At 36.8% G+C, this 27,123-nt stretch overlaps 1 protein-coding gene across 5 annotated transcripts in view; it reads right to left on the bottom strand.

Annotated features, from left to right (window-relative positions):
• The window catches only part of GRIA2 (glutamate ionotropic receptor AMPA type subunit 2), a 163,829-nt gene that overhangs the window by 7,475 nt on the left and 129,231 nt on the right, over positions 1-27,123 (bottom strand). The gene's annotated exons all lie outside the window — the stretch shown is intronic.

Raw genomic sequence — 27,123 nt, 5'->3', positions numbered from 1 at the left:
ATAACGATTTTATTATTATGGCCAAAACATTTTCCTTTACAAGGACCTCATACGTCATTATGGCACATTTTAGCTGTAAATAAAATACTGCGCCCTCAAGAAGCAATCTGAAAAGGTCACACGACAAAATAAGTTGAAAAATACACTATATTACCTCTAGGAATAATTCAAGTTAAGAGACAAGCAAAAGGATGTCTTCACTGCTAAAATCCTAAATGATCTATTCCTAGTTAATGGCAGAGCAGGAGTCTGTGTTAATGGGTCAGGCATATACACAGTAAGATCCCAATGCAATGCCCATTATCTAGAGAATAAAGAAAATAATGTTGGAAACCTCTATCAGATACTGACTGAAATGCTTCTAGAATATAACACTGATTTTTCAAAGAAATATCCTTCGGGCATTAAAATTTTATTTTAATTAAACAGAAAAGTTTTAATGATTGTTTAAGCACCAAAATACTGTTTATTACAATATCTACTGAAAAAAAAAAAAACCCACATTCTGGGTTTTTTTTTCTGCGGTACGCGGGCCTCTCACTGTTGCGGCCTCTCCCGTTGCGGAGCACAGGCTCCGGACGCGCAGGCTCAGCGGCCATGGCTCACGGGCCCAGCCGCTCCGCGGCATGTGGGATCCTCCCGGACCGGGGCACGAACCCGTGTCCCCTGCATCGGCAGGCGGACTCTCAACCACTGCGCCACCAGGGAAGCCAAAAAAACCCCCACATTCTTAAAGGTGACATGTATGGAAAAAAAAGGAAGGCCTAACTGCAGCAGTATAATTGAGGGAATATTTACCTTAAACATTAATTGACCCAAAAGCAAAGAGAGACCTCAAAAGCATCATTGAATACTTTCTTCAGAGTAAAAAGAAAGCCAAGCAGAGCTGGAAAGTCATAGCATTTGAATGTCTCCTTACTTTTCTGTTCACAGTTTTCTCAAGTGACTTCCACCCCTCTTGGGGGAGGCGACTGTGAATAACCCCTTTTATTATCCTAATACAGGAAGTCTGAAATGGAAACTTGAACTTGAAAGCTTCCTTTTAAGGTTCATGAGGCTTTGGGACTTTTTGTTTGTTTGTTTTTTACTCTAAGGGATTTAAAAAATATAACCTTTATCATAGAAAAAGCCAGAATAAATCAAATAAGCAGACATAATATAAATCCAAATTTGCTTAAAATGCTGCCCTAGGGAGAAGAGTAGCTTTACATATATGTGAAAGCGTTTATTTTGGTGAAAATTCACGGTCAAGAGTAAATGAAGTATGGAGTAGGCTTACATCGCTGGAGTTGAGAATACATGTAACAGGGAGAGGTGCTCAGACATTGGCTGCATTTTTTTACTGTCCCCAAGTGAATAGGGGCTGCAGGGCTGAGACAGCCCATGGACCATGTCAGCCCTGTTGTCTGGGCTACGAAAAGACCCAGATGTCCTTCCCCAAAGGTATTTTCACCCCAAATTTATAAAAGTTTCTTACCCATTAATAATATGTCGATCATTTAATAATGTACCTAAACCACTCTTAAACCTATTTCTATTTCTAAACAATGCCCCTTCTTGAGATTATAGATTTAAAACTTCATTATCTAGTCAATCAGGCTTCCTCTCTGTCATGAAAATACATCTATGAGGGTGAAAGCTCCATCAGGACACCAACTAGGGAAATGTTAACCTCGTGACCATAGTGAAGGGCACAATATCTTGCACATATATGTTCATAATTAATGTATGCTAAGTGAATATGCTGGAATTGGTTAGACAGAATAAGACCATTTTTTATTTATCTGCCTCTTTGCCTACTGGAGAAGATATTTATATTGTTTTATTCTCCTATATTCTGCCCTCATGTTCTCTACCAAATTGGAAGCTGATACAATATTTGTCTCTGAGTATATATCATGAAATATTATTAAACTTCAAGATATTTTTGTAATGTGAATTCCCACAAAAAACAAGTGATATTGGAACCAAGCAGAACCCTGCAGCTCATCGCCCCAACCCACTGCCAAGTACAAAGGCCCCTGCACGTCTCCTGCCTCTGGTCGTAGAAAAGCTGAAGTCTCCCAGGCCTCCCTGAGTCACAAAGAGTGGCCTCGAGCAGTTAATGATCAGGACAACAGAGTCACAGACTCAGTGTCTGATGCACCTTCCTGAGTTGTTTTACAGATACTGTAACTGCCACCAGCGGGAAAAAGCCAGACTGCAGCCACGACATAAGCTACTCCAACTTGAGCAGTACTGAGTCTACGGCCAGCACAATTCCAAGAACTGGCCTCAAGAGAATGGGGTTAACACGACTGCTCATAATAATCTATGTCTTTGTGGGCATCAAAATAATTGTAGCTTGTTCTATAAAGGAGCAACTAAAATTGTCAGCAAAGAGATGCTACGGACCCATGTCGACCTCTTCCACTCTGAGAATACAGCGCGCCATGTCAGCATGAAGAAGTGACAGAAGATGGACCTTCGCCCCGATCCCATAGAAATGGAATGATGATTGACGGTGGGGAATTGAAAGCAGCTCTTTGCCCATTTCCCATTTACCCATTTCTGTCCCCCTCTAACCTTAAAAACCTAATTATAGGAATGAGATCACTAAGCAATGTAACTTAACTCCTGACTTATGCTCTCCTGAACGTACACCACGCCTTGCCCAACGTGCTGATTCTTTTCCTAGTTTAAAAGGAGGAAGAATGAAGAATTCAGCAGGTAAAAATGAGTAGCTCTCCACCCCCAACAGCTGCCCTAAGCAATCCTGCAGGCAGATCACACAGGCAAGATAACGTTGGAAGAACGTCAGCCAGCCTGCACTCCATGAAGGATGAAGCAGAACCCAACCTCCTGCCTCGATAATTCACTGCGATTCTTTCCCCATTTTTCCCTTGAAAACCTATCACGACTGAGCAGAATCTTCGGAGTTGGTTTCAGGACAAGAGTCCACCTTCTCACCGGGTTGCTGGCTTTTCTGATTAAAGCAGTTTTCTTACTACCAACACTTGCCTCTCTAACTATTGGCTTTTGAGTGGCGAGCAGCTGAACCTGAGTTTGGTAACAATATCAAAATGTTCTGGAACAAAATCATAGGCTGATAGATTTCGAAATGAAGTTACACAATTTTTAAAATAAAATCATCCATTAAATATGTCAATTATTCCAAGTTTGAAATATCAATTTTGGATCATTAAAATATTACATAAAATGTTTCATAAATATGGATGCCCTTCAGAGAAAATCCAAAAACTAGCAACGAAGTAAAAGGAAAAATACAAATTAAACTCAAGATAACTTCTCTTTAAAGACTACAGTTTTGAGAGGACATCTAAATGACGTGAGTCATGTCAAAGCTAATATTCACTAAGTGAAGGAAAATGTCCTATTTCATTCATAAATGCTTTCCCATTAGTTTAAATATATTTCTCAACGTATGAATAGAATATTCTTTCTAAAGAGTAAAGGCTTTCAACAAGCAATCTAGGAAAAAAATGCACACAGCTATATAGTGTTTTGATTAAGTTACTCGATGCTGTCTTAGTGGTTTTTGTCTCACTTGGAAGATAAGCAAGTTCTGACATGTCAATCTAGACCTACAAAGTACAAGCTTCTATTAAGTTAAATCAGTCACTGTTAATAATCAGGCTTCACACATATTATAACATGGCATTTAAACTGAGCAGGAGTTTATGATATAATTGTGGATTAATACAATCTACAAATTATCTAAGATCTGAAAATACGCATTGCTGATTTGCATAAAACTAAAAGGAATTTTTTCATAGGTCGGAATTTTTGAAAGTTATACATTTTTTTCACAATGGGTTAATCCATTTGTCTCCCAGGTGTTAGTTTACTGTTTACTTTCTTAACAAAGTTAGTGAAATGCATTCATAACCATATCTGTTCAACAATATTTGTCTGAACAGATTTGGCCAAAGGTGTGCAAGTACAGTAATTCACAAACAATACAATTCTGTTATGTGGAAAACTATCATCCATTAGGACAAGGCATTTATTGATTTGAACTTTGTAGCTGCCTTCAGAGAAAGAATAGGAAAAATCAGACTGCATTTTGTAGTGAGAGACAGTTCAAGGGATTTGTGTTTAATTTCTATTGACAATATCAGAAAAGTTGTTGGTCTGAACTAAGTAACTAAATAGGTGGTGCCTAGAAGTCCTGTTCTCCAAAACCACAGCAATCGAGAAAGTAACCTCCAGGAAAGCGATCCAAAGGCAAAGTGAGATTCTCCCCTAGGCTCCCATCCAAGAGCCTGAATGATAATTTATCATTACTTTATTGCCAAGACAGTTTAAGTGACAATGTTTAATTTCACCCAATCTGCAAGCTAATGGTCTGATACACTGGAAAGCACACTACAGTCTTCAGCCTCTTGACCGCTTGTTTCTTAGAATATATTTACAAATAGACTAAAATGAAAAAAAAAAAACCAAAACAACAGGGATTTTTTTCCCCGGGTTAATAATAATCCCATGCACAAAAAATAGAACTTCCTATTAATATTCTGTATTTCAGCAATTCAAATTACAGACATTATTCTACATCAAAAGCATCCAGAAAATTTGGGCAACTTTCTGAAAAATGCAAGTCACATACTGATCAAATGGATTCAATCAGCCTCTTTGTGTGGACTTCAAAAGTGAGCGCCAGGCTACCCTCATAAGCAGTGTCTAAATCTGAGCATGTTTTAGCACAGTAGAAGAGGGGACACAAGCAAACCATTCTGACCTTTTAAGTAAACCACATACTTTTCTGTCATTTGTAATACTAGTCTGAGTTCTTGTCCTGAGAGAAGACATTGATGCGATGAAGAAGGAAAATGAAGGGCTGGGACGCTGGCCTCCAGTCTCTGTTTCCAAGATGGCACATTCCAAGATGGCCCTAGGTAAAAGGTCTAAGTCTTTCTCAGGATCATTACAATTTTCTTTCCTACCTCTCTGCAAGTCTAAGTCTCCACCACAGCTAAGCCAAGAAACACTGTATTTTCTAAGTTTACATATTAAATCAAGGAAACTACTCTTTCAGGAAGTATGATAAAATGAAGTGAATTTCTTCAGGATGGCATCTGCCATCACATTTTGATGAAGAGATAAGTGACACTTTGTTAAGAGGAGATAAATCACAGCTTGGTCAAGACAACACTGATTATCTTGTGTTTCTTAAGGAGTCAAGGCTCTTTGAACATGGCTGTTCAATTCCCTTCCCATCCTTTGATATGACATTAGTCATAGGGATATCAATTTGACTAATATTTCATAGGAAATAATTTTAATATTTCCTTAGAGAGAAAATATACCCATTGTCTACTACTGTTGGGGAAAAGTTCTATATAAAGTAAACACACCCGATATAATTATATCTAAGAAAACGATGGCTTCTTTTCTTGTGAAAGAAGCCAACAGTCATTGTAATTTAATTTTATTTTTTCCTCATATACAGTAATACAGGCATTAATTTCTCTACCAGCTAAATAAGACTTTTCCCTGTTGGGAAAAAGCGACTTTTTAAAGGAAATGATTATTATCCTTATGAAACATATACATGTTTTCAAGAGTTAAGAAAATACTGGTGCTGCCTGGTAGACATTCCTTACTGCTTACTCTATTAACTCTTACACAGTTCACTTTCAAAAAAAACAAAAAACAAAAACAAAGCAAACAAAAAAACAAAAACAAAAAAACCTTATTTACCCACTAATTTCTAATAAAATATCGAATACCGTCTCACAATGTCAGCAGAACATTTTTTGCTAGCATGGGAGTTCTAAATGATTTCCAAATACGAATGATGTCCAAAGGTCCTAAACAGAGATTCCTGAATGGCTGATATGACTTTAGCCCAGGGGTAAGTTTATAAAGTTGTTGGAGCCCCACTCCCCATTATAATAATTTTTAGATCTCACTTTCACTTTGAACATTAATAGAGACACTTCTCATGAAAACCTCTCTTTTCTTTCTAGGAAAATTATAATGTCTGAGATAGTATAACAACTAATAAGAAGGTAATTCTATCTGTGGGTGAAAAACCTTGACCTAGAGCCTCCTGAATGTGAAGATTAAGAGTCATTCATAACTTGTGAATAAATAACCTATATTTTCTAAGCCATTTGGTTGACATTCTATAAAAATGTGTATTTAAGACAAAAGAGAATTGCCCTTCCTTTTACAATTTCATCATTTTTCCTGATTCTTTAGCATTCCTGTAGAACTCATAGCAGGGCCCATCGCTTCATTCTAGATGTCAGCAGAAATTCCCACTGTCCCTGGACACAACTACTTTTATCAGGCAAAAAAGAATTCCACAGTAGTGGGATTGCTGGATCATACGGTAATTCTATTTTTAATTTTTTAAGGAACCTCCATACTGTTCTCCATAGTGGCTGTATCAATTTACATTCCCACCAACAGTGCAAGAGGGTCCCCTTTCTCCACACCCTCTCCAGCACTTATTGTTTGTAGATATTTTGATGATGGCCATTCTGACCGGTGTGAGGTGATATCTCCCTGAGAAAACCATAATTCAAAAAGATGCATGCACCCCAATGTTCATTGGAGCACTATTTACAATAGCCAAGACACGGAAACAACCTAAATGTCCATCGACAGAAGGATGGATAAAGAAGACGTAGTACATATATACAAATATTACTCAGCCATATAAAGAAAAGAAATAGGTCATTTGTAGAGATGTGGATGGACCTAGAGTCTATCATACAGAGTGAAGCAAGTCAGAAAGAGAAAAACAAATATTGTATATTAACGCGTATATGTGGAATTTAGAAAAGTGGTACAGATGAACCTAGTTGCAGGGCAGGAATAGAGATGTAGATGTAGAGAACAGACATGTGGACACAGCGGGGGAAGGGGAGGGTGGGATGAATTGAGAGATTAGGATTGACATATATACACTACCATGTGTAAAACAGATATAGCTAGTGGGAACCTGCTGTATAGCACAGGAGGCTCAGCTCGGTGCTCTGTGATGACCTAGGTGGGTGGGATGGGAGGGGGTGGGAGGGATGTCCAAGAGGGAGGGGGGCTATGTATACATATAGCTGAATCACTTCCTTGTACGGCAGAAACTAACACAGTTATAAAGCAAATTATAAAGTAAATCAACTGTATTCCAATAAAAATAATTAAAAGCCCAAAAAAAAAAAAAAAAGAATTCCACATAGGTTTCATTCTGTTATTCTTTGCTGTTTACAAATATGCCATCCCTACACAAATTTGTCTGTGCTTCTGAGTTATAGTCACTTATTTGAGATCAAAATTTTTAAAATCCACAAGCATACCCTGGAATTTTAATTTTCTGTAGTAAGGCTCCCCCCGAGTAGAGTGTATCTGTTGTTCATCTTCTATTCAGATGTAATTTCCAACATAAACAACATATAGTCAAATTGAATCGAGGAAATCTTAATATTTTGAATTGAGTGTCTCTTGTCACTTTCTGTGTTGTGCAAACTAGAAGTCTTCACATCCCCGTATCTCTCTGGATGAAGCTAAATTATATAATACTGACTTGGAAAACTTCATCTTTCTATAGCTTTCTTTACTATGTATATTAAATATGAATGGTATTTAAACATCAAAGATTATAAAATTACTTTTGTGAAACTCTTACAAAACAAGTGCTTTGAAACTTGGCTCTTATTTCATAGCTTTGATACTACTTTTTCACTTCATTTGCCAACAAGAGCAACACAAAAATGAAAGGAATAAAAAAAAATGAGAAAACCTAGAAAGTGTTCAGTTTGTTAAGTATAATTGTCATGTATGATAAAATCCCTAGACCTCTCCTGAGTCTTTTTAAATCAGTTTTGCTAATGAAAGTTTATGTCATAAAAGAAAGACTATTTTTTAGGTTTTTCTTTAAATTTAAAAAGAAGTGCATTACTTTCCCTGATGGAAAAAAAACCCAAAAAACAAAAAACTGCAGCTACAGAAATGGTCCCTGCAAATTAAGGGGGAAGGGAAAATTAACAAGTTGTGTCATACAAATAAATATTTTTAGAGAATTTAATTCTATCAACTTAACACTTCTTACTCATCCTTTAGCTGAAAAACATGAGTTTTTGCTCATATATTGATTTTCTAATACACTCAAAAACCATACCATCTGCTTCAAGTAAAAAAAAATAGGAAACATTTGAATAAAGTCAATATGAATATTTTCTTAGACATTCCTTTGCTCGCTTAGTTTTAGTAAAATTTGATGTTTAACACTATAACTTTTTGGATTTAAAATAAAAATTTATATTCAGAAATTGTCAATCCTTGAAGTCGCGAGTCAAGTCAGTGGGAAATATTTTTAGAATGATTAAAATCAGATGTCTGAAGTAATTATGAACATTTTATATGAAGTCTCGCAGTATGTTTTTCTCTTTCTTATTAAAATGCAATAATTACCTATTTATAAATGATTGCATTTAATAAAATACTTTACAGAAGTGTAGTTTGATTTGTTTGATTTCATGAGGATTTTTCTATATGGGTAATATGTCATTTTAAATAAAACTAAGTCTCCAATAATATTAACAAGATTCACATTAAACTATATTTCTAGCAATTTCTCAGTTTCTTAAAAACTGAACAAGTATTTATGAAAGCATCTAACTAAAAGGATTTTTAACAGCTTAAAATTTTCAAAGGATTAGCACTGGAATGGACCTTAAAAATCACTTACTGTATTCCAAGCCCTTTATTTTAGAAGCAAAGACTCAGGGAGATTAAATAACTTGTCCAAATTAGCATAGTTTGTCAGCCCCAGAAGAACCAAGACTACAGTCTGGATACTCAAATCTTCAATACATGTGTATATGCACTAAATCAGAAAAATACTGAGGAGTAGTATTCAGAAGAAACAAATCGCTTGACAATATTATAAAATTTAGAGAAATTCAGTTAAATATTTCTGTATAATTTATTAAAAAGTAAACTGAGGCTTAACTAAACTGGATTTGTGGCAGCATTTTAATCAACCAAAAGCAAAGCTAAGTTATGCCTCAGTGTTCTCGTTGGCATTTTGAAATTACTTTCAAATGTGAAAAAGAGAGTCAGGTTAATGCATATATTATTAATAGAATCATATCCTTCTGATTATTTTCTGCTTGGAAAATGATGTCTTTAAATTTTAAAATGTAATTGGTATTTCCATACATTTTCATTCCCTTACAAATGGTAAATGTCAGTACTAAAGTGTTCTACTAATAAATCTTATTTATTACCCATATGTGCACACAGGCATATAATGTGAATTGATAAAGCAAGAGGAAGCGCAAGTGGTCCCCTATGGTCACGTCTTTTATTTTTAATAGGGTTACTCAATTAACCCATTTAAGGTCTATAGTGAACAGATATCTTGAGTATCATCAATGTTTGACAAAATAGCTCATATTATCCTTCTGGATTAAATGGAGAGTTACGGTTATCAGAATTAGATGGGTTTATAATTAAAATATCAGTCACACCCAAAGAGTACTGGTTATTAATTAACATGCAAATACTGTGCTGAAGGGAAACTTGTTATAGCACTGATTCCATACATAGCCCCACTGTGTTCAGCGTTTCAGTCAATTTGGATGAATACATAAATGACAAATGCTTCAAAGTTTCAGATATTTATATAATAGATAACAGAATCAATATTTCAATTTTACGGGCTTGGGCAAATAAGCCAAAATCCAAGGTAAAATTTAACAAGGATGAAGAGAATATCTGGCACGTGGTTTCAATCAACCGCATACACACAGAATGAAAGACATGAGGCTAACCAAAATTCACCTTAAAATCACCCAGGTTTTCCGTAAGCAGCACTTTTAGGGCAAGCTATTAGTATGCTACAGTTACCACGAAAGCTAATAGACTTGAGGGTTTTAAATGGAATCAAGTCTAGGTAACAGAGCTGTAACTTCAAATACCCTGAAGGCCAAGAAGGAAATGTGAGTGAAACAGACAGGAAGGGGGTAGTATAGAATGGTGTGTCTGTAGTAACTGGAGAGTCATTCTCTAGCTAAAGGCATTCTTTGTTTCTTTTCCTCCTTTTAAAAAAATAAAATGTAAACACTATGTTGCCAAAGAACACAAGTGTTCAGGTTGAAATTGGTCTGAAATCTGAATTGTCAGAGTCTGGCTAAAATCCTTTCTAGTTAGAAAAAGTCACATACCATGTCTAGACACCACACTTTAAGAATAATACTGGTAATTCCCTGGTTGTCCAGTGGTTAGGACTCAACATTCTCACTGCCAAGGGCCCAGGTTCAATCCCTGGTCGGGGAACCAAGATCCTACAAGCCACATGGTGGGAACGAAAAAAAAAAAAGAATAATACTGAGAAGCCTACATTTAAAAGGTAAACATATAGAATGAAGGGTTTGAAAACATAATTCAGAATTCTTAGGCTGGGTGATGGGAAAATTTAAGGAAGAGATGCTAGTTATTTTCATGTATTTGATTCATCTGTATTATGAAAATGAAAGCGATTACTAAAGTCAGAATTAGGACCAGTATATGAAAATACTTAGGAGGGAAGTTTTAGTTCCAAAGATCTTGCTAAAAACTGTAACAATGAAAACTGCAGTGGAATTGGATGTTAAGAAAAGTCGTAAGTCAACCTTCACAAGGCACACTCAAGAATGGTTTTTGAAGGGTTAATTCTTCACAAATGTCATACTCTTTCAAATGCAAACAGAGTTTGAGAGGTAGTTTATAACCCAAGCCCTACAGTTAAAGACAAGAATGCTGAGGCCGTCTGAGATTACCAAGGATCAGAAATAACTTTTTCTTCAATGTGGGATTTGCTCCTAAAACACGCTGATTGAACTTCCTTAACCTCAACAGCAAGAATAGAGCGTTTTAAGTGTGGGTTTTTTAAGGCAATTAAACGATGTAGACAATTACGGGCAAATTTGGGTTCTGTTGGCTCACTATTCTAATCTAAAAGGGTTTGCAATTTTTGTTTTTTAAAGGAACTTCTTTATTTATTTATTTATTTTTGCTAGTGTTGGGTGTTCGTTTCTGTGCGAGGGCTTCTCTAGTTGCGGCGAGCTGGGGCCACTCTTCATCGCGGTGCGCGGGCCTCTCACTATCGCGGCCTCTCCCGTTGCAGAGCACAGGCTCCAGACGCACAGGCTCAGTAGTTGTGGCTCACGGGCCTAGTTTCTCCGCAGCATGTGGGATCCTCCCAGACCAGGGCTCGAACCTGTGTCCCGACATTGGCAGGCAGATTCTCAACCACTGCGCCACCAGGGAAGCCCTGCGATTTTTTTGTTGTTGTTTTGAACACGTTTTCGGGGGAGCACAGTGGTTTTGAGAAACACCACTCTACACCTTTTGCACTGTACCCTACAACAAGCTAATATTACTTTAGCAAATATTTCTACAGATCCCGCTGGAGGTTTCAGAGTGTTGTTTCAGCACTCTAAGGTTATAAAAAGAAAATAAGGAAGTCCCAATACAAGGACTCAATTTCTTCTAATAATTTTATTTAAGAAATTTGGATTTTAGGGGGGAAACTTTTAATGTGGCTAGTATATTATAATCTAGTATTATAATACAGTTGACCCTTGAACAATTCGGGGGTTAGTGGCACTGATTTTGATTTTTAAATAAGCAAACAAGCAAAAAATCTTGGAAGTTAAGGGAAGTAACATAAACAACGAAATGGTAGCAAAAGTTACAGAGTACCCACGAAAATACAATTCATATACACGAGACATGTTGGGTCCCTTAGTTCATCAGTATCAGTATAAATTTTTTTCGTAAGTCAAAGATACAGTATTTTCTACCTTTCTTACTCTCAAATGTCACATTACTAACCCAATTTGGGAAGTTTATTGTATTTTGAAATAAACATGTTAAAGACGCTGATATAAATCATTCAGATAAAAAAATCAAAGTTATTTCATTATTAAGGTATTGCCTTCCCTATAAAAGGATTTAGCTTAAGTCCCCATTCTTTGGCCATGCCAAGAATGAAACACTAGTAAGAAAGCTAGTTGGAGCAACACAGTATAGGACAATGACTTTATACACGAGTAACTTCATATATGTACGAGGATACTAGCCATGTTAAATGTAAACGATATAGCATACATTAAATACAGTTGACCACTGAGCACCTAGGTTTGAACTATGAAGGTCCACTTGGTAGCAGATTGTTTTTCAGTAAATGCGAACTCCAGTACCACACGATCCGAGGTTGGTTAAATCTGCAGATGCAGAACCTTGGATTCAGAGGGCAGACTGTAAAGTTATATGTGGATTTTCAACGGTGCGGGGTCGGAGCCACTAACCCCCTGAATTGTTCAAGGATCAGCTGTATATAACATATTATAATATAGTAGCCACCTTAAATTTTCTATGCACTTATATGTATATATCAGCATAAATATTCATGCCTGCCTCTAATTTTATTTTAATACTAATATGCAAAATTTACATTTAATCTTAAGGAATATTTTTTAAGAAGCAACATCAACTGTAAGATTAGAAGTTCTTTTAAATTTTTAAATACCGCAAAACATTTCCTACTAAGATAGGTTCTTTACTTAGTTTTTGTTTTTTGTGTGTGTCTTATCTAGGGGCAGGTTTTGGTATTTTTTTTCAATTATGTAAAAAAAATACATGGTATGAAATCTACCTTTATAACAAATTTGTAAGTATACAATACAGTATTGTTAAGTGCATACACATTGTTGTACAGGAGGTTTCTAGAACTTTTTCATTTTGAACGACTGAAACTTTTCCCATTGAAGACACTCCATCTCCCCACCTCCAGCCCCTGGGGACTGCCATTCTCTTTTCTACTTCAGTGGGTGTGACTACTTCAGATGCCTCGTCTAAGTGGAATCTTACGGTATTTGTCCTTCCGTCACTGGCTTATTTCACTTGGCATGACACCCTCAAGGCTCATCCATACTGAAGCTCTTTTTTTTCTTTAGGCTGAATAATATTCCACTGAGTAATATACCACGTTTTCCTTATCTCGTCATCCTTGGATGGACATTTAGGTTGTTTCCCTCTCTTGGCTATTGTGAATAACACTACAATGAATGTGGGAGTGCAAATATCTCTTCAAGATGCTGATTTTAACTATTTTGGATAAATATACAGGAGTGGGATTGCTGAATCATGTGATGGTTCTATTTTTAACTTTTTGAGGAAACTCTCCACTGTTTAACATAGGGACTGCACATTTTGTATTCCCATCAACAAATGGGAATTTGTTGCACAAGTGCACAAGAGTTTGAATTTCTACACACCCTTACCAACACTTGTTATATTTTTCTTTTTTAAAAAAAAATAATTTATTTTTCATTAATTTATTTTTGGCTGCGTTGGGTCTTCTTTGCTGCCTGCAGGCTTTCTCTAGTTGCAGTGAGTGGGGGCTGCTCCTTGTTGTGGTGCGCGGGCTTCTCATTGCGGTGGCTTTTCCTGTTGGGGAGCACGGGCTCTAGGCATGCAGGCTTCAGTAGTTGTGGCTCTCAGGCTTTACAGCGTAGGCTCAGTAGTTGTGGAGCACGGGCTTAGCTGCTCTGCGGCATGTGGGATCTTCCCGGACCAGGGCTCGAACCCGTGTCCCCTGCATTGGCAGGTGATTCTTAACCACTGTGTCGCCAAGGAAGTCCCTTTTTTCTTTTTACTAATGGCCATCCTAACTGGTGTGGGCACTATCTCATTGTGGTGTTGATTTGCATTTCCCTGATGATTAGTGGTATTGAGCATCTTTTCGTATAACCTGCTGACCATTTGTTAGTCTTTGGAGAAATGTCCATTCAAGTCCTTTTCCAATTTTTTAATGAGGTTATTAGGTTTGTGCTATTGAGTTGTTAGATATTTTGCATATTTACCTTTATCAGATATATGGTTTCCAAATATGTTCCTCCTCTCCATAGTTTGCCTTTCCACTCTGTGGATTGTTTCCTTTGCTGCACAAAAGCTTTTGAATTTAATGCAGTCCACTGGTCTACTTTTGCTTTTGTCACCTGTGCTCTTAGTGTCATAGCCAAGAAATCCTTGCCAGGACCAAAGTCCTGAAGCTTATCCCCTTTGTTTTCTTATAGAAGCTTTACTGTTTCAGATCTTGCTTTTAGATAGTTAACCCATTTTTAGTTGGTTTCTGTGTATGGTATAATAGAAGGGTCCTATTTTGTCCTTTTACATATAGATAACCAGTTATCTCAATGCTATCGTTTCCCCACTGTGGAGTCTTGATGCCTTTGTCAAAGTTCACTTAAACGTATATTCATGGGTTTATTTCTGGGATCTCTCTTCTGTTCCACTGGCCTATAAATGTGTCTTTATGCCAGTGCCATAATGTTTTGATTACTATACCTTTCTAAAATGTTTTGAAGTCAGAGTGTGTAAGGCTTCCAGCTGTGTTCTTGTTTGTCAAGATTGGTTTAGCTATTTCTGATTCTTTGCATTTCCATATGAATTTTAGGAATGTTTTTCTATTTCTGCAAAACAAATGATTTGGTTTTGATAGGGATTGCACTGAATCTTTAGATCACTTTGTGTAGTATGGACATTTCACAATATTAAGTCTTTTAATCCATGAACAAGGGATGTCTTTCCATTTATTGTGTCTTCTTTAATTTCTTTCAGCAATCTTTTGGAGTTTTCAGCATACAAGTCTTTTACCTCCTTGAATAAGTTTATTCTTAAGTATTATATTTTATTCTTTTTGATGCTGTTGTAAATGGGACTTTTTAAAATTTTTCTTTTCAGATTGTTCATTGTTAGTGTATAGAAATGCAACTGGTATTTGTATATTGATTTTGTATCCTGCAAATTTACTATATTTCTAAAAGTTTTTTGTGGAATTCTTTGAGTTTTCTATATATAAGATCAAGTTATCTGTAAACAGAGATAATTTTACTTATTTTCCAATTTGGGTGACTTTTATTTCTTTTTCTTGCCTAATTTCTCTGGCTAGAACTTTCAGTACTATGTTGAATAAAGGTGATAAGAGTAGGCATCCTTGTCTTGCTACTAATTCAGAAGAAAATGTTTCAGTTTCAACACTGAGTATGATGTCAGCCATGGGGTTTATATATGGACTTCATTATGTTGAGGTAATTTCTTTCTATTCCTAGTTTATTGAATGCTTATATCATGAAAGTGTGTTCAATTACTTCAAATGCTTTTTCTGCATCTACTGAGATGATGATGTGATTTTTATTCTTTATTCTATTATTGTGATAATATCACACCGATTGATTTCCATAGGCTGGAACATCTTTGCATCTCAAAGATTAATACCACTTGGTCATGGTGTATGATCCATTTAACTTTCTGTTGAATTTGGTTTGTTATTATTTTGCTGAGGATTTTTGTATCTATATTTATCTGGGATATTTGCCTGTAGTTTTCTTTTCTTGTAGTGTCTTTGTCTGGCATTTCTGGCCTTGTAAAATGAGTTTGGAAGTGTTCCCTCCTCTTCTATTTTTTGGAGGAATTTGACAATTGTCATTAATTCTTCTTTAAATGTTTGGTAAAATTCTCCAGTGAAGCTGTCTGGTCACTTGCTTTTCTTTATTGCGAGTTTTTTGATTACTGATTCACTTTCCTTAGTAGTATAGGTCTATTCAGATTTTCTATTTCTTCATGATACAAACTTAGTAGATTGTATGTTTCTAGAAATTTATCCATTTCTTCTAGGTTATCCAGTTTTTCGGCATATACTCTTTCACAGTAGTCTCATTTATTTTTAAATTTCTGAGGCATTATATGTCTTCCCTTTTATTTCTAATTTTATTTGAATCTTTTCTATTTTCTTCTTAATTATTCTCTACTCTTTTACTTCCCCCCTCACACTGTATGTTACAGATGCCACAAATTATTTTTTATATTGTGTATCCATTGACATATTTGTATAGTTATTTTTATACTTTTATATTTTAACCTCTATACCAGAATTAAAAGAGACTTACACGTCACTGTTATGGCATTTTAGTATTGTCTATTTATCTACATACAGACCTTTACCAGTGAGCTTTGTACTTACATATGCTTTTGGTTTCTGTCTAGCATCCTTTCATTTTAACAAGAAGGACCTCCTTTAATATTTCCTGCAAGGCAGGTATAGTATTGATAATTTCTCTCAGATTTAGTTTATCTGGGAAAGTCTTATTTCTCCTTAATTTTTGAAGAAGATATATCATTATTGGTTGACAGTATTTTTTTTTTCTTTCAGCTGTTTGAATACATCCTCTCACTCCCTCTGACCTACAAGGTTTCTGCTGACAAATCTACTAGGAGTCTTATGGGTGCTCATGTGTATGTGACAAGGCACACTCCTCTTGCTGTTTTCAAAATTCTCTCCTTGCCTTTGATATTTGACAATTTGATTGTAATGTTTTTCATTGTAAACTTATTTTGAGTTCCTATTTAAGATTCTTTGTGTTTCATGAATCTGGATGTCCATTCCCCACCCCACCCCTAGATTTAGAAACAATTTTGACCATTATTTCTTTAAATAAGCTTTCTGACCCTTTCTCTCTCTCTTCTCCTTCTGAAACTCCCATAATGTGTTTATTGATCGCCTTGACAGTATTCCATAAGCCCCTTAGGCTTTCTTCACATTTTTCATTCTTTGTTTTTGTGTTATATTTTTACCGCGGGCCTCTCACTGTTGTGGCCTCTCCCGTTGCGGAGCACAGGCTCCGGACGCGCAGGCTCAGCGGCCATGGCTCACGGGCCCAGCCGCTCCGCGGCATGTGGGATCTTCCCGGACCGGGGCACGAACCCGTGTCCCCTGCATCGGCAGGCGGACTCTCAACCACTGCGCCACCAGGGAAGCCCCATTCTTTGTTTTTTATTGATCCTCTGGATATTTTCAAATGAGTTGTCTTGAGTTTTCTGATTCTTTCTTCTGCTCGATCAAGTCTGATGTTAAATCCCTTTAGTGAATTTTTAACTCTGTCATTGTAGTCTTCTCCTCCAAAATTTGTTTGGTTCTTTTCTTTATATTTTTTACCTCTTCATTAATATTCTCAGTTTGTTCATGCATCATTTTCCTGAGCTCTTTGAGCATTTTTGTAACAGTTATTTTGAATTCTTTGTCAGGTAATCCATGTATCTCCATTTTTTTAGGTTGCTTTATGGAGATTAATTTTTTTCCTTCGACACATTTTTCTGTGGTTGTTTTTCAGTGTTTTGTAAGTTTATGCTGGGATCTGTGCATTTTAAAAAACAGCCCCCTCTCCCAGTCTTTATGGACCAACTTTGTATAGGGATAGACCTTCACCAATCAGCCGGGTTTCATATTCTAAAGGCCTCTCAAACATTTTCTGTGGATGTGTTTTCTTTGGACTTGTGTGTGTGAACTCCCAAATTAGAAGGATTTGCCAATATCTTTTTTCCAAAGCTCATAATCTCTTGCTCCTTTGGTGTCTGTCTGTAGTATTGCAGGTTCTCTACAGCTAGAATAAGCCTCCGAGCTCTTTTTTATTCTCAGTGGACCCCAGGCTTATAAAGTATGCTGGGACCAAGTCGGGCAAGACAGAGGCAGTCCCCAAGGTACCCCACAAAAGGCCAGAACATTGCATGCACATGCCACTTTTGTCCTACCCCCCACAAGGGAGTGGCCACCCAGCTGTACTGGCTTCTCTCTGGTGGACCACAGGTCTCTGAAGCAGCAACAAACAATCAGCTCCCTCCCGTTCTCAGCAGCCCCCAGACATCTAGCATATGCCAGGTCCCAACAGTGCTCTGAAGCAGGCAAGTCAGAAACCAGCCCCTCGAAAAGCCAAAGTAATGGAACTACACTCCAACTTGTTCCTTCCTTCCCAAAGGGAAGCTGGGATTTGGGGGTTTTCCCCCAGTTTCCCCACACTGAGCTGGAAGGGAGGGTCTATGGTGAGTGCGTGCTAGGCCAAACCTTCACCTTTATTCTCAGCAGCCCCCAACCTGGTGCCATTTATAATGCTTAGATTCAGGCAAGACATAACCCAGTTCCTTTGAAAATTCAGAACCTGAAAATACAGTCAAGTCTTCTCTTTCTCTCCCTAGAGAGAAAAGCCAAGAGCTGGGTGTTTCCTCCCGATGGTGGTATGCTGCGCCAGATAACTACAGCCAGCGAGGCCGTGAATTTTCCTACAAGGTTTGACATGGTTGGTTTCACACTCACTTGGTTTGCAGGAGCCTCTTAACTGGTTTCTCACAAAGAGAATCAGTCAATGTATTGCTGCTGAGTCAGGGTCTCTGGGGGGAAAGAGGTTTGCCCACTACCTTCTGACATCACCCCCTTGGCCCTTTGTTTCCTCAGATGCAATCTTAAATATCACTTTTGGGGACCCTGACCATATCTGACATTGCTTGCTTTCCCCAACTGCCTTTTATTTTTTTCTAAAATCTCATTTCCCTGTGAACATAAGTAGCCACCTTCACTAGCAACTTGTTTTTGATCATCCGTCAATATGATATAGAGCAAAATTATATGATGGAAACGTGAAGTGTGAATTATATCAAGTTTTCCTTCAAATATCAAAAGTCTAATTAAGGAATTCTCAAAATTTTATCAACAATATTTATATTTAGTTCAGGTTTTGATTCCAGTATATTTAAATGATCACAAAATTCTATTTCTATTCTCTACAGTACTCTTTGACTGCATCTGTTACCATGGCAACTAGTGCAAAATATCCAATAAAGACAGGCATGATGATTCTTTTACTTAAACACAAGAATAAAGTGAACTGAACACTAAGTCATCTAAAGTACTTGCAGAGGTTTATACCGATATTTATCTTCTCCTACACATCTAAACAGAAATTTTAGAAGAGTTTTGAGATGAGAGACTAATCTCAAATTTCATCTATTGTTTGAACCTTTTTGTCTGGAATAATTATGCTCATGACCTGATGGTAATGTGAAAGGAGCACGGGAGCATTTTCTCTTTAATATGGATGATGACAGAAAGCCTCCTGTAATTTGGTAAGAGTCAGATTATCCTTCCAGTGGATAATGTGAGTTCTCATCTCTCCTTTGAGTCACAGGGTGAGCTCTAAATGAAATGACCAGATGGACACAGACATTTGCTGAGAACGGCCATGGAAAGAGGACAAGGACCAAAATGACATAGTTATTCTCAGAGAAGCTACCACGTTACACAATAATCATAACTCAGCAAGTAGACATACCCTTTTCTTTTTCCTTCCACAGCACTTTGATCCCACAAAGGACCATTCAGTATGGTCTCTCATACATTTATCTCTGAATTTGGAAACCGCTTAATGAAATGCAAGGTCTTTAAACTGATTTTAAAGGAAATGGCCAAGTCTTATAAAATTTAGACGTTTCTTTCACTGTTAAACCAGCCACTTTCAGCTGAAATGATAGAACACAGACATACCCCAGGCAGCTTAAGCTTAGCTTAAAGAGTTAAGCAGCCTTAAGTCTTTAAGAATTCAATACTGGGGGGACCTTCAAGATGGCAGAAGAGTAAAGCCATTGAGATAACCTCCCTCCTCACAAACACATCAAAAATAAACCTACAAGTGGAACAACTCCTACAGAACACCTACTGAATGCTGGCAGAAGACCTCAGACTTCCCAAAAGGCAAGAAACTCCCCACGTACCTGGGTAGGGCAAAAGAAAAAGGAAAAACAGAGACAAAAGAATAGGGACGGGACCTGCATCTCTGGGAGGGAGTTGTGTGAACAAAGAAGAGAAAGGGATATCTCTCCCAGCAGCCTCAGGAGCAGCAGATTAAATCTCCACAATCAATGTGATGTACCTGCATCTGTGGAATACCTGAATAGACAATGAATCATCCCAAATTGAGGAGGTGGACTTTGGGAGCAACTGTAGACTTGGGGTTTGCTTTCTGTGTTGAATTTTTTTCTGGTTTTATGTTTGTTTATCTTAGATTAGTCTTTAGTACTTATTATCATTGTGGATTTCTTTATTGGTTTGGTTGCTCTATATCTTTTTTTTTTTTTTCTTCCTTTTTCCCTTTTTGTGAGTATGTGTATGCTTCTTTCTAGGATTTTGTCTGTTTAGGTTTGCTTTTACCATTTGTCTTAGGGTTCTGCCTTTGTTTTTTTTTTTTTTTTCTTTCTTCCTTTTATTATGAGCCATGTGGCTGGCAGGGTCTTATTGCTCCAGCCAGGTGTTGGGCCTGAGCATCTGAGGTGGGAGGGCCGAGCCCAGGACACTGGACCACCAGAAACCTCCCAGCCCCACATAATATCAATCAGCAAGAGCTCTCCCAGAGATATTTGCCTCAACACTATGACCCAGCTCCACCCAAAGGCCAGCAAGCTCCAGGGCTAGAGGCCCCATGCCAAACACCAAGCAAGACAGGAACACAACCCCACCTATTAGCAGAGCGGTTGCCTAACATCATACTAAGTTCACACACACACCAAAACACACCACCGGCTGGAGCCCTGCCCACAAGAAGGACAAGATACAGCCCCACCCACCAGAGCACAGGCACCAGTCCCTCCACCAGGAATTTTACACAAACCACTGAACCAACCCCACCCACTGGGGGAAGACACCAAAAACAACAGGAACTACGAACCTGCAGCCTGAGAAAAGGAGACCCCAAACCCAGTAAGTTAAGCAAAATGAGAAGAAGAGAAACACACAGCAGATGAAGGAGCAAGGCAAAAACCCACCAGACCTAACAAATGAAGAGGAAACAGGCAGTCTACCTGAAAAAGAATTCAGAATAATGATAGTAAAGGTGATCCAAAATCTTGGAAATCGAATGGAGAAAATCAAGAAATGTTTAACAAGGACCTACAAGAACTAAAGAGCAAACAAACAATGACGAATAACACATTTACATGTCATTTACAGATGACATGATACTATACATAGAGAATCCTAAAGATGCTACCAGTAAACTACTAGAGCTAATCAATGAATTTGATAAAGTTGCAGAATACAAAATTAATGCACAGAAATCTCTTGCATTCTGACACACTAACAATGAAAAATCTGAAAGAGAAATTAAGGAAACACTCCCATTTAGCATTGCAACAAAAAGAATGAAATATCTAGGAATAAGCCTACCTAAGAAGACAAAAGACCCATATGCAGAAAACTATGACACTGATGAAAGAAATTAAAGATGATACAAACAGATAAAGAGATATACCATGTTCTTGGATTGGAAGAATCAACATTGTGAAAATGACTATACTACCCAAAGCAATCTACAGATTCAGTGCAATCCCTATCAAACCACCAATGGCATTCTTCACAGAATTAGAACAAAACATTTTACCAAAAAAAAAAACAAAAAAAACACATTTTACAATTTCTATGGAAACACAAAAGACCCCGAATAGCCAAAGCAATCTTGAGAAAGAAAAATGAAGTTGGAGGAATCAGGCTCCATAACTTCAAACTACACCACAAAGCTACAGTAATCAAGACAGTATGGTACTGGCACAAAAACAGAAATATAGATCAGTGGTACAGGCTAGAATGCCCAGAGATAAACCCACAAACATATGGTCACCTTATTTTTGAAAAAGGAGGCAAGAATATACAATGGAGAAAACACAGTCTCTTCAATAAGTGGTGCTGGGAAAACTGGACAGCTAGATGTAAAAGAATGAAATTAGAACACTTCCTAACACCATACACAAAAATAAACTCCAAATGGATTAAAGAATTAAATGTAAGGCCAGACACTATAAAACTCTTAGAGGAAAACATAGGAAGAACACTCTTTGACATAAACCACAGCAAGATCTTTTTTGACCCACCTCCTAGAGTAACGGAAATAAAAACAAAAATAAACAAATGGGACTTAATTAAACTTAAAAGCTTTTGCAGAGTAAAGGAATTTAACCTCCGTGGTTAAATTTATTCCCAGGTATTTTATTATTACTGGTACAATTGTAAATTTTTTCCTTAATTTCTCTGATAGTTTGTTATTAGTGAAGAGAAAAATAACAGATTTCTGCATATTAATTGCATATACTTCAATAAAAATAAAAACAAAAATTAACAAATGGGACCTAATTAAACTTAAAAGCTTTTTTGCACAGCAAAGGAAACCATAAACAAGACGAAAAGACAACATTCACAATGGGAGAAAATATTTGCCAGTGAAACAACAGACAAAGGGCTAATCTCCAAAATATACAAACGGCTCATGGAGCTCAATATCAAAAAAACAAACAATCCAGTTAAAAAGTGGGGGGAAGACCTAAATAGACATTTCACCAAGGAAGTCATACAGATGGCCAAGAGGCACATGAAAAGACGCTCAACATCACTAATTATTAGAGAAATGCAAATCAAAACCACGATGACGTATCATCTCACACCGGTCAGAGTGGCCATCATCAAAAAATCTACAAACACAATAAATGCTGGAGAGGGTGTGGAGAAAAGGGAACCCTCTTGCACTGTTGGTGCGAATGTAAATTGATACAGTCACTATGGAGAACAGTATGGAGGTTCCTTAAAAAACTAAAAACAGAACTACCATATGACTCAGCAATCCCACTACTGGGCTCATACCCTGAGAAAACCATAAATCAAAGAGAGTCATGTACCACAATGTTCATTGCAGCCCTATTTACAATAGCCAGGACATGGAAGCAACCTAAGTGTCCATCGACAGATGAATGGATAAAGATGTGGTACACATATACAATAGAGTATTACTCAGCGATAAAAAGAAATGAAATTGAGTTATTTGTAGAGAGGTGGATTGACCTAGAGTCTGTCATACAGAGTGAAGTAAGTCAGAAAGAGAAAAACAAATACCGTATGCTGACACATATATATGGAATCTAAAAAAAAAAAATGTTTCTCACGGACCTAAAGGCAGGACAGGAATAAAGACACAGACGTAGAGAATGGACTTGGGGACACGGGGAGGGGGAAGGGCAAGCTGGGATGAAGTGAGAGAGTGACATGGACATATATACACTACTAAATGTAAAATAGATAGCTAGTGGGAAGCAGCCGCATAGCACAGGGAGATCAGTTCGGTGCTTTGTGACCACCTAGAGGGGTGGGATAGGGAGGGTGGGAGGGAGATGCAAGACGGAGGGGATATGGGGATGTATGTATACGTATACCTGATTCACTTTGTTATACAGCAGAAACTGACACACCACTGTAAAGCAATTAAACTCTAATAAAGTTGTTAAAAAAGAAATAAATGAACTTTGGCTACTGTCTCACACCATATCAAATATCAGTGCTAGATGAATTGTATGCCTAATGTGAATGGTAAAACAAGCTTTTAGTAGAAGAACATCTTCATAATATTGGGGCAAAGATTTATTAAACAGGACACAAAAATCCTTAACCATAAAAGAAAAGATTGGTATATTGGACTTCATAAAAATTAGTGCTTTCTGGTTTTCAAAGGTCACCATTTGGAAAGTGGAAAAGCAAACCAAAGAGAAGGTGTGTATAATAATACATCAGACCAAAAACTCATTTCATTAAAATTTAAAGAAGCCCAGCAAATCAATAGGAAAAAGACAACCCAATAAATATTAACAAGTGACTTGAACAGGCACTTAACAAGTGAAAATTTCCAAATGGTTAATAAAGATATAAAAAGGTATTCCATATATCATTACTTCTCAGATAGATGCATATTAAAACCACAATAAAATACACACTCACCATAATGGATGAAATACACACTTGCCAGAATGGCTAAAACTAATAAGGCTCATGGTACATAGTACTTCTGAGGAGGCAGAGCAACTGGAACTCTCATACATTGTTGCTGGGAGTTTAAATTGTTACAAGCACTATTGAAAACTATTTGGCAATATCTTCCACAGCTAAATATGCATCCATCCTATAATTTAGTAGTTTTATTCTTATGTATAAACCCAAGAGAAATGAGTGCACGTGTGCACTGAAAGATGTGTACAGGAATGTTCATGGCAGCTTTAGACATAAAAGCCAAAAATTATACACAGCCCAAATGTCCACCAATGGTAGAATGGATCAATTATAATATACTTATATGATGGAATACTACAGAGTAATAAAAAAAGAGCAAACTATTGTTACTGTTACATGCAACAACATAAGTGAATTTCACAGACATTATGATGATCAAATAAAACCAGACACGAAGACTAAGGAGTGTATAATTCCATTTACAGGAAGGTCAAGAACAGACAAAAGTAGAATACTTTTGTGACAGAAGTCAGAAGAGTGGCTACGTTTGAGTATGGACTGGGAGCCTCATCTTGATCTAAGTGATGGTTATATGGGTGCATATATATGTAAAAATTCATTGAGCTGTTACTTAAGATCTGTGCACTTTATACGTCATACTGCATTAAAAATATGATCACTAAAAAAAAAAAATCAATACTGTCCTCAGATGCTGTGTGGAATGGTGAGAACATTTAAAATGCCAGAGAAAGAAAACTGCCAAGCAGGGAGCAAATGATTTGAACTTGTCCTGGATTATCTAGAGAAGTCTTGGACATGCAGAATTGTCAGCTGTGCAGACTTTCATGACTAATCAAGCTCCCCAAAAAACTAAGGAAGAAAAATCTGTAATAATATGACTAACCACACCAGAGTGACTTAGAACATATCCATGTAGTGCTGTTTGTTCCTAATTTATTCACATTCAGCATTGATTTAGTACTGAGTGCTTTAGAAACTATTTAAAGAGTTAAGCATGACTGAAAGATCTGTAAAGGGTCTATTTTGATATTAGTAACATACATATAGTCAACTATACCCACTTCATCTCCATAATATTTGAAAGATATAATATATGTATGTATATGTATTCATGTATATGAAGTTAAGAAATATGTGTATGTATTTGTACATTTATATATACAAAGCTAGGTATATATACATATTTCTACCCACACAGAAATAGGTGATATATAGGAAACTATGGCAGAAAGATCTTTAGCTATACCAGAAATAAATAAGTATGGAGAACCACCACAAATTAGTGAAATCTGTTCTATAAAGTATCAGTAAGGAAATCATGCTTGCATTATTGCTAAACACAAGCAATAAGTGGAACAAAATGTAACTATAATGAAATAGCACTTAATGCGGCTCTATACAGAAGCTGCTATAATGGCTAAAACATTTTTATTTACAAATATATTGCAATCAATATTTTATATATTAACGTAAATAAGTGTATCTTATGCTAGAGAAGGAATTGAAAAAAAAGGTCGCTGCCTTTAAAAGGATAAATTGTTGTAATTCTCTTGTATTTGTGGTTATTATATGGTAAAGGAAAATTTCAAACCAGTCTTTTCAGTCAGGTAAGGCACACCTGCATTAATACTATGTATTTATCTCATTTATACTCTCTGGAAACTCTGTGAGAAGTCTACAGTGCTGGATAAGAACAATATGGATTATTATCTGACTAAATCAATCTTCTGAGAACGGCATAATTAACTTCATTTAATGAGAAGGGGAATACCTTTATTTTGACCATATTTTAGAACCTCTTCCTTCCAACGCCAGCATAATTAAAGGAGACCACTTACTCAGAGACACACCGAGTAAGATAAACAGATTGCAGTGTGTGGATTTAGGATAGGCATGAAGTACTTCCTTTTCGCAAGTTAATACTTCTGTTTCATGGATTGACAGGCCAATGGTAGGTTTATTTATAAAGCCATTTTCTATTCCCCACATCTAAGTTTCTGTAGGAAAATAATGCACACAGTTCTTACAAAATCATCTTCTGCTCATCTAATTCAAGGTCTGTCCTCTTTTATTGAGAGAAGAAATTATCAAAATGTGAAAGTCTAAAAATAGTGGCGTATAATTGATAGCCTAATTCTTTCTTAATTATAGGTGTGTTACAGTGGCGCTATAATTAGGCAAGAACAGCAGCTCCAAAATGAGTCAGACTTTACCTTTCACTCTATACGAGGATGTACACGGGTTCCGTGAGCAGAAAGCTCTGGAAAAGGAAGATGCAGGGTCTATTTCCTCACACATCTTGTTGGTTACAAGACTGTCCCCTATTTCCTCTCTCTAGCACAACAAAGTAAATATTCCATTCATATTTCTTTTACTGATTATCATTTAAAGAACATATAGATTTTTAAATTAGAAAATTTACAGCTTGAATCGGAATTCTAAAACTAATGCACACACGCTGACTTCCCTAAAACAATATTAATATAACCCATAATTATTAAATTATGTACCTGAAATCTGAGTTAAAAAATCTTTAGATTTAAATTGAGTAATTAGCATCCTAACGATGACAAAACAGTTTCGTATAAATGAGATGAAATATTCTTCTTATAATTTGATATAAGATGCTTTCATCCCTTCAAAGATGTATCTTTAGTTAATTATCATTAATGTATCATTAGTTAATACGGAGACAAAAGACTAGGCTCTCAGAGCTCCGAATTCTGTTTTAAAACTGGCCCTTTAATCTCTAAATGGTCTTAAACAAGTTATTTTTCCATCTTTTAGTTAGTTATACATCTTTAAAATTCAGACAGTGACTACCTTCTCAAATCAGTTTCTCCGATGGCTAAATCCAAAGCTCCTGCTGTGATAAAATCAGAAAGTTGACTTTCTGATAGACACTGTGATAGTAGAAAGTTTGTAATAATATAAATGATAAAATCCCTCTTCATAAACAGCATAAGAAACAAAAAGCTATCAGTAAAGCCAAATTAAGCCGTATTAGGAAACGTAACTGTTAGAGCGTTAAGTATTAGGAACTGGTAAAAGTTGTGTCTTCCACGTGTCATGAGCTGTCTCGGGCATTAGAGTAAGTATTAAACATGAGACAGCCAGAGAACAAAAAGCACAGCACCTGTCCTCAGTCTGGGGCCAGCCCACTCCCTCTGCATCCCCACTCCTGGAGGATCAGGCACCACGATGGTCAATCTCCCATCACTCACCCTGTCCTGCACCCACCTTCCAGGAGCCCCAAACGCCCCTGAGGTTAAAGGACAGTTGAGAGAGAGGACAACCCAAGTGTGTGGTGAATGTTAATTTTAGGAACAGAAGCAAGGAGCATTTCCTTTGCACCTCTTTCCACCATAAGCTTAGAAATTCAACCAGACTACTGCTAATAGACAGTTTGTAGAATATAACCTAGGTTTTAAGGGGAAAAATGAAAAATCAATGATATTTTG

Source organism: Monodon monoceros, unplaced genomic scaffold, assembly GCF_005190385.1.
Source record: "Monodon monoceros isolate NGI ecotype Baffin Bay Population unplaced genomic scaffold, NGI_Narwhal_1 Super_Scaffold_20, whole genome shotgun sequence".
In the NCBI taxonomy this organism is placed as follows: Eukaryota; Metazoa; Chordata; class Mammalia; order Artiodactyla; family Monodontidae; genus Monodon; species Monodon monoceros.
The sequence above is the reverse complement of the archived record's forward strand: the minus strand, read 5'-3'. Positions and strand labels throughout refer to the sequence as shown.